This window comes from Nothobranchius furzeri, chromosome 2 (genome assembly GCF_043380555.1).
Source record: "Nothobranchius furzeri strain GRZ-AD chromosome 2, NfurGRZ-RIMD1, whole genome shotgun sequence".
NCBI lineage: Eukaryota > Metazoa > Chordata > Actinopteri > Cyprinodontiformes > Nothobranchiidae > Nothobranchius > Nothobranchius furzeri.
The window spans coordinates 44280494-44294820 of NC_091742.1; the positions used below are offsets into that span (position 1 = coordinate 44280494).

The following is a 14327-nucleotide window of genomic DNA, read 5'->3' on the forward strand; positions in this document are numbered from 1 at the left end:
GGCCGGGCTCAGCCTTAGACATAGGGTGAGTAGCTCGGACATTCAGGAGGGATTCGGTGTGGAACAGCTGCTCCTCCGGATCGAGAGGAGTCAGTTGAGGTGGTTTGGGCATCTGGTCAGGATGCCTCCTGGACGCCTCCCTGGGGAGGTGTTTCGGGCAAGTCCTGCCGGCAGGAGGCCCCCGGGTCGACCCAGGACACGTTGGAGAGGTTACATCTCCAATCTGGTCCGGGAATGCCTTGGGGTCCTGCCGGAGGAGCTGGTGGAGGTGGCCGGGCAGAGGACGGCCTGGAGCTCCTTAGTTGGGATGCTGTCCCCGCGACCTGGACCCGAATAAGCGGAGGAAGACGACGACGATTCACTAGGATAAATACAATAAAGATAATCTCTCACCAAACAGAATATTTACTAAGAAATCACAATGTACACATTGAAACACTATTTGGTGTATATGACACTAATCAGTGACTTGATGCAATTTGCTGGGTTCCATATATAGGAGAGCAGTTCCTTCAATTCATCATAAACATGACTGATGCTCGCAAGAACAGTTCAAGACAGCGTTGCAATCAATTATCTTTGATTTATTGTTGTTGCAGCCTTCTTGTGTGTTGGGTGTGTGTGTGTGTGCGTGCATTGTGTAGCCACTGTAAGTGAAAGAAAAACACAATAGTTTCCATGTAGCACCACTTGCAAGAAAAATAATCCCCTCAACTAACTCCATATCGTGCAGAGCCACCAATTCCAAGTTAAACACATCATGTTTTCATTACAGTAATTCACAGTGAAGGTCTTTCTCATGAAATGATTGAGGAAAAACCCATTTTTGTATAAACCTAATTAAAAATCAGACATATATTTTTGGGCTAAGACTTTTTTGTCCTTCCTAGATGATTCAATAATCAACAGATGTAAATCATCCAGTCTCTTGCATCAGTCGCCAGCCGGCTGCAAAAAATGCAAAGAATAAATAGACCAGTTATGGCACTGACTGTGTTACTGGCAGGAACTTCAAGGTTACTCACACCTTTGGAGCAAATGGCTGTAATTAACATGGTGATACTCTACGCTATGATCTATGGGGTGCAGATCAGCTGTGTTTTCTCTAGATATCATTTAATTGTTTTGATCTCATGCAATAACATTATATCCTCAGCACTGCCTGAAGCTGCCTGCCTTACAAATTACTAATGGTGATTTTATGTGGCAGCGTGACCACCTGCACTTCTGAGCAGGCCCCATTCCTGCACTGTTGCCCTTGTAAATTAGGTGTGCACCACAGATTAATGGCTAGCAGCCACCATTCCAAGACAGGCCTAATCGGCAAAGCATTTAATTAAATGATTGTCTCATTTACTTAGAAAGCAAATGTTGCCTAAACACAAGATAACTTCATTAAACAAAACATAACTTATTAGATTTTACAGAGGTTGTATACCAACATTTGCACACCAATCCATGTGTGTGCAGATGTTAACTAACCAGTTTTTTTCCCTTTTGAATCAAACAAAATCATACAACACATTATAAAGTACAGCTTGCTAGGTGGACCTCATTTTGCTCTCAAAACTTCCTTAATTATTCATTCCATAGAACCAAAAATGTGTTGGCAACATTATTTAGAAGTTCTGGTCCAAATTGACACTGTAGCATCATGCATTGACATCCATTACGTGAATCCCATTTTCTACCCAAACATTTTTTCTTCATTTATAAAACTTTTAGTAGAATCCTCACTAAAACCTTACTTAAGGTCAGCAAAAAAGTACTAAAACCTTTAACCTACAATAGTCTGCTTATGCACAGCTGCATGCTGTTTCTGCTTTATACATCACACCTGTCCCAGAAAGGAGCTCAGGTGTTTCTGGATCACATCCCACTTTCTACACACCTGTTTCCTTCTATAAAAAAACAATGCAAACTATGTGATGAATATTGTGCGTACAAATAAACCTGCTTATTGTCTGCATGTCATGGGTAACCATGACAACCAAGATGGAAATCCATGCTCTGGAGTGTTACATAACCTTCGAGATGCTCTGTGCTGCTCCAGCTGTGGGCTGTTGGGCTATGGAGCAGTCAGTGGGCATAAAAAAATAAAATAAAAACAAAAATAAAAGTGGTCAGATTAGGGCAAAGATGGCAATAATCTATGATACTATTAATAAAAGCGGCACAATGATGCACAGAGGTTGCTGATATATTACAGAAGAAGATTTAATAAAGACGTTTAATTTAGACAGAAAATGTTGTTCATCATGTCAAACATGTATCAGCCCACCTGTAGGCTACTTTCTGCTGGAAATAACCCGTTTCTGGAAACCCCAACAATGGTGCAGCTGCCTTGGTTTGCTGGTGTAGAGTTTTAATTTATAGTTTAGTTAACAACAGATGCACTGTTGCACTCCACACAAATAACGCACCAATAAATAATTCACAAGAACATTATATCCTAAAAACAATATATTTAATTCAGAGTTTCCCCTACATAGAGTCAGGTGTGGCGCTGCGCCATGGCTAAGATATAGATTAAAAACACAGATTTAGAAGACCCGACATATCCCACAAATGTCATTGAGAAACCCCGCGACCCTTGACTTAGTGATATGCATACACACACACACATACCCACATGCACACAACACACTAGAGAACACAACCAAACACTGGGCAGAGCTCAGATGAGTCAGGAAATGCAAGGAAATGCCATCAGGGGAGCCGTCTGACCCAATAGCAGTAGATCCACAGGAGCATCCAGGGCACCGACACAGATCTTCCAGAGGAGGGAGGGCAAGGGCCCCCACCTACACCCAAGCACTACCTGGAGAGCACCCAGGCTGCTGCCGCCGACCACTGGCCCTGAGACAGAGGGCTCCCACAGAGGAAATGCTGTAAAGTATTAGAATAAGTGTTAAGTGTTATAACCAGAATGAATCGTTTCTTTTTAAGCACAAGAGGCCTGCATCAAGAGGACTGAAGAAGATTGAACTCGTGACTAAAATTCTTCTGGATTCGTGTCTAACAGCATCTGACTTCATGGATGTGACAGGAAGAGGAAGAACTGGTCCCAGTCATGATACAGGCCCTGCCAAAAGAAGATACCACCCCTAGACAGCAAGAGTTTGTTATTGGTTCGAATAGGATATGCTGTGTCTAGTGATTGGTTCAGCATTGTTACCCCTTTGTGTGCTTCAATAATAAATAGTATAAGTAAGTAAGTAAAATTTATTTATAGAGCGCCTTTCACAGATATAAATCACAAAGCGCTGTACAACATGAGTAAAATCAGGGAAAATACCTCAAACCAATAAAAACATAATAAAAACAATAGCAGTGACAACAATAGTAACCAAAATCAGGAGTAAAAACAAAGTCAAGGTGTGAACAAGAACAAAGCCATCTTTTAGAATATTTAGCGGGGGAAAGCCTGGATGAAAAGGTGAGTTTTAAGGTGTTTTTTGAAGACCTCTACAGATTTCAAGAGACGGAGATTTTAGGCAGACTGTTCCAAAGTCTGGGTGCAATAGTCTGAAAGGCCCTGTTCCCTTTGGTTTTCAGTCTGGTTTGAGGAACAGCAAGGAGGTTTTCAGATGTGGATCTAAGGTTCCGAGAGGTGGTGTGTGGGGATAAAAGCTCAGATAGGTAGCTTGGAGCCTGGTTGTTAAGAGCTCTATAGGTCAGGACTAAAACTTTAAACTGTATTCTATGTTCTACCGGGAGCCAGTGGAGGGACTGTAAAACTGGAGTGATGTGAGCTCGTCTGCTGGATTTGGTTAGGAGTCTGGCTGCTGCATTTTGGATGGCTTGAAGGCGTGAGAGGGAGGTTTTGCTGAGGCCAGTAAAAAGAGCGTTACAGTAGTCTAAGCGTGATGACACAAAGGCATGGATGATTTTTTTCCAGATCTGCAGTAGAAACCAGTTTACGGACTTTTGAAATGTTTCTCAGTTGAAAGAAACAAGAGCGGGAGATGGTTTTGACGTGTGAGTCTAAACTTAAAGCTGGATCAAAAATAACTCCCAGGTTTCTAAAGTTGGCCTTGGCTGATGAGCAAAAGGAGGCAAACGCCCTTACTCTGTAGAGAGTTGATTAGCAAATCACCAATTTACCCAGGGCTTCTAATTCTGACCAAGTTACCTTTAAGTAGACATAAGGAGGCTCAAACACACCTACACACACCCCAGTCCATGAAGCTTATGTACACTTCAGGTTAAGACCCTTGCCAGCTGTTCCTTTTATGTCGAGGAGACAACTGACTTTACCTGCAGCCTAGGATGGAAGAAACGACTTATATCAGTAACACCTTGGGATGACATTTACAACCAGCATCTCACCTTTGCTCGGTTACCGACAGGAGGAGACCCCACTCGTAAATCCTTTTTTCGTTCCTCGAATCCGAGGAACTGGGTTTTATTTCACACAGATGAAAAAAGAATAATCATCCAAACAAAACCCCGACAAGGCGGGTTAAAAAGTAAAACAACTCTTTGCCAATACGCCGAGTTATAGCAAAGTTGAGCCGAATAAGCTCTCCAAAAATGACACTAGGTCAGATTATCACAGACAAAAAGCTCAAAGCAAAAGCTTCCTTCTTTCCATCTCTCTACCTCACAAACTCTTCCCATCAAAGGCTCTCTTACAGACCCAGTAGCTCCTTTTTATTTACTCTGTCCCCCACTCCCTCACTGTCATTTCTTTGTTTGCTGCTTCATAGGCCATCGTCTGGTCACTTCTGGTCACATGGTCTTCCTCTTCTCAGCGCCTCCTACAGGTTTCTCTCTTCTCCTTGGTGCCTCCAGCAAACTGTTAGGTGGGGGGAGAAGTAAATCTTCAGGCGATGTCATCGCCTCATTCTCTGCTTTTCTGCAATCCGTGTTCCTCTTCAGGGTCAGCCCTCTCGACTCCTCTTCTTCCTCTCTCGGCCTTGGGGAGAAACAATAAATCTTCTCTCCTTCATGGTAGTTAGTGGGCTTATCGATTCTAAAAGTCTATGTCTTGTTTGGATAAACCATTAGCTGGTGCACCTGGACTTTCTCCAGAATGAACCTCCTTGCCTCCTCCACTTCTCTGGAGGTCAAAAGGTTACCACAGAACCATGAGACCAAAACAGCTTAGAATATTTACAATCTCAGGGGCAACAGAGTCACGCACACACACACACACACACACACACACACACACACACACACACACACACACACACACACACATACACACACACACACACACACACACACACACAAGCCCAGCCAGCCATTCCTCCCCATCCCCGCATATTTCTCTCCTGCTCCCTCACATCATCACACAAACATACACATAGGATCTTGGGGGGTGGGCAAGTTAGGGAGTGCGGGTATGGACCCCATTTCCGCATTCCTGTGGCAACCTACCCCCCAATTTTATTTGCACCTTATACACTTCCACTGACGACATTCCACACAAACACACACTTAGGGCCTTGGGAGTGAGCACATTCAACGGCATTTGGCAGGGGGATATTTCAGCCTCCTCCCGGGTGCCGGTGCCCACTTCCAATTTTAAACCGCACTTAAACTTTCACTATTCTGACAAACTTTGGAATTTCAATATCCAAGAGAACACGATTCAGGTCAGTTAGATTTTTATTGTACACAGTAAGATTACTAAATTATTTAACTTATGAAGATTTATTTCTTTTAGTTTGCCAAAAAAGAAATATTAACATGCAAACACTTTCAAAGGCTCATGAGTCATTTAATCTGTAATTTCTAGTTCAGATGTGGTAAGAGATAACATAGAGATTAAAATAGTCAGTTCAGTTAGCTAATGGAGGCTTATCAACATCCTTCACAGACATTTGTTATACGACGTGATGATGACAGTGATGACAAGATGCAAACAATGAAAGATTTATGTATAGCCAATGGTTTGCACGTAATGCAGTGTGACTAAATAACTGTCAATCCCAAGATTGGTTGACCTCAGTGGATCCACAGCTGCACTGAGTCCAGAATATTCTCCTGGACTTAGTGGGCATTCCACTTCTGGAACTTGAACACCAGAGTTGTCTTCACTGTCTATGAGTCCACTGGATTCCCATTCGACCTGTGGAATGTGAAGCTCCTACAATAAAATAATTAGAAGAAAAGTGTTCACATAAACAAGTTACATGTCCAGATTAATTTTGCTTTTAAGAGAGCTGACCTCATTACATTCTTGGGAGTGGTACTGCTGTCCAAGATGCCACAGCTGGTTAGGTGAGAGGTTACCCTCTGTTGAAAGAGGGTGGTCATCCCAGCCATCTTTGAAAATGTTTAAGTGATGTTGAATGAGAGGAAGGAAGGCATAGTGGCAGCAGATCATGTGCAGGCTGTTGGAGAGGTCAAGATGGCCCTCCTCTTCAAGATCATGGAGTACACAGTAAAAGCAGCTGGTCACTGCAATGAAGACATCTCGCCACAATTGCTCTATTCTGTTTAAAAGAAATGTTGCTGTGTCCGGGTTATACATTCATGGCAGATATTTGTATGAAATCAGTGCACAAAACTTTGGATAATGAAGAGCCAAAAAACAAACCTCTGGTTGTGGACACTTTTGCGTGCAATGAAGCTACTCCTTTCTGTTCCCTGGACAGAAAACATGAAGCGAGCCACATCCACATTTTCCACACCATGATCTCCACGAACCCTGAAAAATATTTAAATGTGCTTTACACAATGGGTACAGAAAAGCCATTGAGTGTGTGTATATTTAAAACCCTGAGACTGTACAGTAGCCGTAAGGAAGGAGACTGAGGACTAGTGAGTGTGAGAGCCACTATCCAGGATGAAACATCCAAGATCCATAAGTATGTCAAGGATAAAGCCCCAACAGAGGACGTGCTCAGTGAGTGTCTCAGACAATGGCAAACAGAGGAGGAGGACCAACCCCTACATGGGATGTACCACTGACAGATAACTGAAGTGGCTGATATCAAGAAATCCTATCAATGGTTAGAAAGAGCTGGTCTGAAGGACAGCTTAGAGGCACTCATCTGGCTGCACAGGAGCAGGCCCTGAACACCAGAGCAACAGAGGCCAAGGTCTACCGCACCAGACAAGACCCAAGATTTAGGCTATGCAGAGACCCCTGAGACAATCCACAAAATAACTGAAGGGTGTAAGATGCTGGCAGGGAAAGCAAACATGGAACGTTACTACTAATTGGCTGGTGTACTGTACAGAAACATCTGTGCAGAGTATGGACTGGAAGGTCAAAATGGTAAACGCTTCCTAAAGTGTTACCCGGGGCAGTTACCCCCCAACAGGAGGCGTGGCTAAAGTAGATCCCAGGAAAGACATCTCAGTCCAGGAACAGGTAAGATACTGCACACAACAGTCAAGCTCGCATAAACATATATATATATATATATGTATATATATGTATATATATATATATATATATATATATATATATATATATATATATATATATATATATACATATATATATATATATATATATATATATATAAACAACACACACACTTCTATGCTGAGTCAGTTTTATAAAACTAAACAAAAACAAAGATTTGCACAGATGAAAATTACATTTACCTCTGTGGCAATCCAAACGTCTGTACTGCTTCAGTGATAAAGAGACAGGGTTGTTGAAGCAAGATTGTTATTAAACACTTTTAGGTACATGATCTAGATTAAAGGATGTAAATCAAAGAACAAAAAGTGCATACAATTAGTTAACGTATGTTGAACCTCAATCTATTGGTATTCTAAATATTACTGTTTAGCAAGAGATGTGTTTCTAAAACTAAATAGTGACAAGATCAGATTTTTATGGACATAAATAACATTACCATCTGTTCAGTTATATGCAAAGACAAAATAATTGTAACATTTTGATAATGATATAGGAGATGACATTTCACAAAAACAAATAAAAATAATAAGTGGTTGAAAATGAATGGATTGATGTATAGAAATCAAATTAAAATTCTTCTGAGGATGTACTTTGGTTAAATTTTTTGTAACATCTTTTTTTATACAAGTTTGTTTATTTTTCCTGATAAAACTATACTTCTACCTTATGATAAAACATTTATTTTGTTGACACGCTTAATACCTTTCTGGAGAAACCACCTATTCCTCCAAAAATGACAATGTTGTACCTTTTTAAAAAAAAAAAAGACAGTAAAAAAAACACATCAATGAAAATAAAGAAATACATACAATATTGTTAAATTCTCTTACTTTATAAGTTTGTGATTTGTATCAATGTGCATCAATGATTTCTGGCTAGGCACAGAATACGTTCTTCTGACCACACAACGGAGCTGGGACATTCTGGAAACCACGCCTGCAGTGTCTACTCTGTAGCCTGGCCTGCCAGACTCGTCCTCTGTTTAATTCTGCACAGAGAGAGTCTGGTAACTCACAGGCAGAGAGGCACATGAGGGGCAGGACTAGGCAGCTCAAAAATAACCAATCAGAAAAGAGATGGAAATGTCAACTGTACTGCGGAGATGCTGTAGTTTTTTAGCTGTAGTAAAAAAAAAAAAGGCGTCTGGCAACGGCACAAACATCTTTTATTTTTTTTAGAAGAAAGGCTTTTAGTGCTTCTACTTGTTGTAATTTTAAAGACAGTCAAGTCATTTAGAACAGAGAAAAGAGCCTTAGAAAACTCTGCTGCTCTATCTTTGTTGTTTATGAGAAACTGAGTGTAGCTGTGTGCGACGTCCACGATGCTATAGTTGTTTTTTAGCTGTAAACAGTGGTGTCTGGTGACAGCGTAAAAATCTTTCTTTTCCAGGAAGGCTTTTAGCGCTTCTACTTGTTGTTTTAAAGATGTGTCCAAGTAATTTACAACAAAGGAAAGAGCAGCAGCGAACACTAGCGTTGTGGTGTGTGACGTGCGCTACTCAGAGCTGATTGGCTCGGTTAGAATTCTCAGGGGTGGGGTTATTTGAATAGGAGAGTTCCCAGACCCTTTCTCTGTGCAGAATTAAACAGAGGAGGAGTCTGGCAGGCCAGGCCATCAACTCTGTGTCATGGTGGGTGGAAGTTTCTTGACCCACATGAAAGAACCACACACGGAGAGTCGGGTAAGAAAGTACAAAAATGTTTATTATAAAAGAAACTAAAGGGAAACTAAGGGTGCTGTTCTAAATGAGACAGGGTGTAACTCCGGGTCAAAAAACAGAAGAGTAAAGGGGGTAAGCACAGGAAACTGAGAACCAAGAAAATAAACTAGAAAACAAAAACCCAAAAGTCCTATCTCAAAAAATTAGCGTATCATGAAAAGGTTCTCTAAACGAGCTATTAACCTAATCATCTGAATCAACTAATTAACTCTAAACACCTGCAAAAGATTCCTGAGGCTTTTAACAACTCCCAGCCTGGTTCATTACTCAAAACCGCAATCATGGGTAAGACTGCCGACCTGACTGCTGTCCAGAAAGCCATCATTGACACCCTCAGGCAAGAGGGTAAGACACAGAAAGATATTTCTAAGCGAATAGGCTGTTCCCAGACTGCTGTATCAAGGCACCTCAGTGGGAAGTCTGTGGGAAGGAAAGAGTGTGGCAGAAAACAATGCACAACGAGAAGAGGTGACCAGACCCTGAGGAAGATTGTGGAGAAGGACCGATTCCAGACCTTGGGGGACCTGCGGAAGCAGTGGACTGAGTCTGGAGTAGAAACGTCCAGAGCTACTGTGTACAGGCATGTGCAGGAAATGGGCTACAGGGGCCGCATTCCCCAGGTCAAGCCACTTTTGAACCAGAAACAGCGGCAGAAGCGTCTGACCTGGGCTATACAGAAGCAGCACTGGACTGTTGCTCAGTGGCTCAAGGTACTTTTTTCGGATGAAAGCAAATTTTGCATGTTATTCGGAAATCAAGGTGCCAGAGTCTGGAGGAAGACTGGGCAGAGGGAAATGCCAAAATGCCTGAAGTCCAGTGTCAAGTACCCACAGTCAGTGATGGTCTGGGGTGCATGTCAGCTGCTGGTGTTGGTCCACTGTGTTTTATCAAGGGCAGGGTCAATGCAGCTAGCTATCAGGAGATTCTGGAGCACTCCATGCTTCCATCTGCTGAAAAGCTTTATGGAGATGAAGATTTCATTTTTCAGCACAACCTGGCTCACAGTGCCAAAACCACTGGTAAATGGTTTACTGACCATGGTATTACTGTGCTCAATTGGCCTGACAACTCTCCTGACCTGAAACCCATAGAGAATCTGTGGGATATTGTGAAGAGAAAGTTGAGAGACGCAAGCCCCAACACTCTGATGAGCTTAAAGAGCAAGTAACGTCTAAATTAACTTTTTTTTTTGCTGATGAACTGTATAAATGAGTGTCTAATAGTGTTTTAAATGTGTGTATTCATTATTTTAGCATTTTGGTGCATTTTCTTTAAAATAAAAAATTCTGCCTAAATACCACATTATAGCACCACCTTCAGCTTAAAACATAGAATTTGAGTCATTTTGAATACATTTTAGTCAATGGCTAAAGAGTAAGATACTATGTAAACCAGTAGAGTACTACGTAGCAGCTCTGTGTCAAAGTTATAAAAGCAATGAGAGTCTTGGCCACGCCTTGTGGCGAGTTGGGAGTTGGATTTGCAAGCAAGTGTAGGACGGTTAGCGGTAGTTCAGCATTAGCATATAGCATTTGAAGAAATACACTCCTCGATGTCAAATGGTTTTATTGACAAGGATGAAGGAGCCCTGCGGCGACATACAAAGCTGAGTGAGCAGAAGCTAACGGCAGCGTGAATCAGCAGCATGGGCTGAAGACCAAAGCTAAGCAATGCGATAAAATGGGTAAATAAATACAGCGCGGCTTAGCGTGTATACTGACACTGTAACCATTACATTAGCTTAACAAGCAGGTGAAGACTTACAGATACAAGTCGAACAGTAGCATGGATAGACAGCAGTAGCATGGATATACAGCAGTGTGATGGTTGAGCAGCAGTAATCCAAATGAGAAGCAGCATATGTACAGTGAGAGATCGTCACATGTACGTGACTTCCGGCACGTCCGTGAATACACCTTCTTCCCTCGAGGCTTGATCGCAGCACACCCTAGTGGCCAGTGGTGACCTCTGCAGCATTAGCATATCCTAGTCTTTAGCATAGCTTTTACTCAGATTAAATTATCCTTTAGATTTCTGAGATTACTCTTTAATATTGTTTCAGTAGTATAATCATTATTATAATCACTTTAGAATTAGGTTATTCATATTGGTGATTTTTAATTTATTTTGATTAATAATGTGTGATTAAGGTGACCTCTGTTTGAACAGGGGGAATATGTTAGGAAAAATCCTGACCTAGTTAATCAACCAGAGTTCACTCACCCTTGCTGCTTAAAGTTACTTGTTTACTTGTTGACGTTTGAATGTTTTCACTAACTCCTTGTCTGCTTCAGGCACCTGTATGCAGGAACGCCGTTCTGCCAGACCTAGAGACGCCTGATCTATTATCTGAAGAAACCCTTTTGTCACAGGTGGATTCCTGGGACAGAGGGGATTTTTTAACCTGTTATTGTGCATTCTGTGATGTGTGTGTGTGTGGGATCTTGTCAATAAATATGCTCAAAAGAGCTTCATCTCGGTGTGAGAGCAAACTGACCTCCGTCTCCGGTGTGTATTTGATTTCTCTCTCACCCTTTGCAAAGTTGTTGTTGTTGTTTTTGTTGTTGTTGACAGGATTACAATAATCTAAAGAATCTAATCCCTCTGTGTATGCTTTGAATTTTCCGAGGTAACTTGGGGGTAATATAGGAATTACCCAACACTTTTAGTGTTATACATACTTATTTAGTGTTAGCTTGGCTGTTGGATATTGTATTTTAGTTAGTGTTTGGGTGTTAGTTTAATTAGGAAAGTAGTTCAGGTTTAGTGCTCCATATCGTGTTAGTATGCTGTGAGAAGGTGTAGTGTAGTATGGTTGCGGTGGCTCTGTGGGGTTGCACTCCTTTCCGCTGGACTTAGAAATTAGGCGCCAGTGGTTGTGCGCAATCGGTGTCTGGAAAACAGTCAGCTCCCGCCTGGTGCTGTAGTTTGCAACCAGCCTTTTACCCGTGATTCTGCACGTCTCCGTTTGAAGAGGGAGGCCGTGCCCACCGTGGCTCTTCCGCGATTTAGATGCAGCCATCTGACTCTGCTCCCCCAACATGGCGGGCTCCAGTCTGAGGTGAGTAAGCTAAATAAAAGTTTTAACATCTTCTAAAGACAATTCCCTACCTAAAAGCAAAGTTTGAGAGACGTGGTTCACTTAATTTAGCTAATATCAGCCTGTGCTGCCTTCGGGCTGATTTGTCAAGTTCACAAAATGTGGACCGGGATGTAAGGTTAGAATCAGCGGCAAATCGGAACATATCTCGAAGCCCTGGCCGACAAGACGGTCCACATGACTGTCAGGCTCAGAGAAAATTCTGGTTGCTTTTGTGTCAGTCGGTAATTCTGCAACAGTGACTCTAACTGACGCAGCACTAGTTGACAGACATCATTACAGCGTGAAATCCAGCACAGCGTGACCCGGTTCCATGAGGAATTCTGTTCAGGAGGTCGCATTTCAGGCTCTCCACATCATATGTGACTGACTTTTACGTTATAATAACATCACACACTAGGAATGTTATAAAGCGCCTATATAGGACAGTTTCTTTTGTACATTATCTGACTTTATAAACTCCCAACAACAATGTGCTTCTATTTTTTTTTCAGGTTAAATCTACCCAAGACACTGGCTGTCAGACTGATTTAGTAGTCTGCAAGAATGCACTTGTCCAGGCTGACGTGAAGCCTTACCCGTAGCAAAGGTGAATTATTGTTAATAATCTTCTATGTAAACATTTTATTATTACCTTCTAGTTATAATTTGTTTTGCAGATTATTGTTACACGTGATTTTATGCTCTTTTAAACATTTATAAATGTGCTGCTTCTTTGTTTTTTACATAGCCACCCAGAATAGAGTTCACAGCCGCAGTGTGTCTGGTGACCCAGGGACCATGATGGAAATTCATCTTCCAGAAAGTCCCAGAGCAGCGTCCACAACCCTTAAAAGACCAAGATGTAAGGTGTCTGCTGTTGATTCCAGCTTCCACCTCAGTGACAGTGCAAGCTCAGTGAACTGTTCAAGGTAAAAAAAATTAAAACATTTCAGAATTTTTAAGATATTAACAATTAAATAAGTATGTGATTACATCATGACATCATGAAGGAGGCTACTGATTCTGGCCCTGTGACACTTGGTGGTGACGTGTGAGCTGATTCACCTGGTAAATAACTTTTTCATTAAATATTTTGTTTTTGCTATCAAAAGTAAATTAACTAATAACCTGCATTATTGCAGGACACTCAGCAAAATATGGACTACACCATGAGGCAGGCACACGTTAATACTCTATAAGAGCACATAAGGTGAGCAACACCACATATTATTTTTATTACTGTACACTGTCCTGGATTTGTTTTCTTTCTGCATCTCATTAGCCTGGCTGATCACCTGATAACTCCTGTCATCTGGTTATGACAGCACGAGGATGTCCTCACACACCTGTAACCTATCAGCTCATCTGGCAGAATAGAGAGAGAAGAGACAACACCACATCTCCTGTTCCTGCAAAGCCTTCAGCCATCCTTCGATGACTGAGAACCTCCATCAGCTCTGTCTCCTGTCTGCCTACAATTATTATAATAAATATTGTGTTTGACAAGCTTTTTGTGCTGCCAAATATCTCATTTTGATTCCAGTTTTGATAGTTAATGGATATTTATAAATTACATTGATTATCACATTGTTGCATGTTTAACTAGCTCTATTGTGATGAATTAAACTAGCACCTCACTGTTAAAAGCTTGTTTTAATTTCAAGCATGTTTAAGTATTTATGGACATGAACAAAAACAGGAAATATATAAATTGAGATTTATTTAATTAATATAACAAATAAGGGGGAAGAGTCATTGAAAGGCACATTCTTCTGGAAGCTCCTGATCCTGACAACACCAGCAGGAGACCACCTGCAGACACCAGAAGATCACCTACAACCAAGAAAGCAGATAGTATCAGTAAATAAATAATGAAATCAGGGCAGTTTTAGTGGGCTGAACACATTACAGAATAATTTTCTCATGGGGTAGTTTCATAACTTTCTTTGCAGCAGACTGTAGCTTGAGCCCAGAGCTCCTGGAGAGCTATCCAGCTCGTTTCAGTGGTGTTCCTGCTTTAACAGGTTAGATTAGCTGTTAAGCAGCTCAGCTATTTGTTGCTGATTAAAACCAGGTGTGTTGAAGCAGACAAACCTCTAAAACATGCTGATTACTTGCTCTCTAGGGCCGTG

General features: G+C 41.5%; 2 long non-coding RNA genes across 2 annotated transcripts; one reads left to right on the forward strand and one right to left on the reverse strand.

Moving 5' to 3' along the window:
• Positions 1 to 563: 563 nt before the first annotated feature.
• LOC129154310 (uncharacterized) lies at positions 564 to 4689 on the reverse strand. Its single transcript, XR_008559789.2, has 2 exons — positions 4333 to 4689; positions 564 to 2889 (listed from the first exon to the last, which is right to left on the reverse strand). It is a non-coding gene; the product is annotated as an uncharacterized lncRNA (long non-coding RNA).
• An 8099-nt stretch (positions 4690 to 12788) lies between these two features.
• On the forward strand, positions 12789 to 13405 carry LOC129154311 (uncharacterized). The gene is made up of 3 exons (XR_011516939.1): positions 12789 to 13124; positions 13206 to 13263; positions 13338 to 13405. It is a non-coding gene; the product is annotated as an uncharacterized lncRNA (long non-coding RNA).
• Positions 13406 to 14327: the final 922 nt, after the last annotated feature.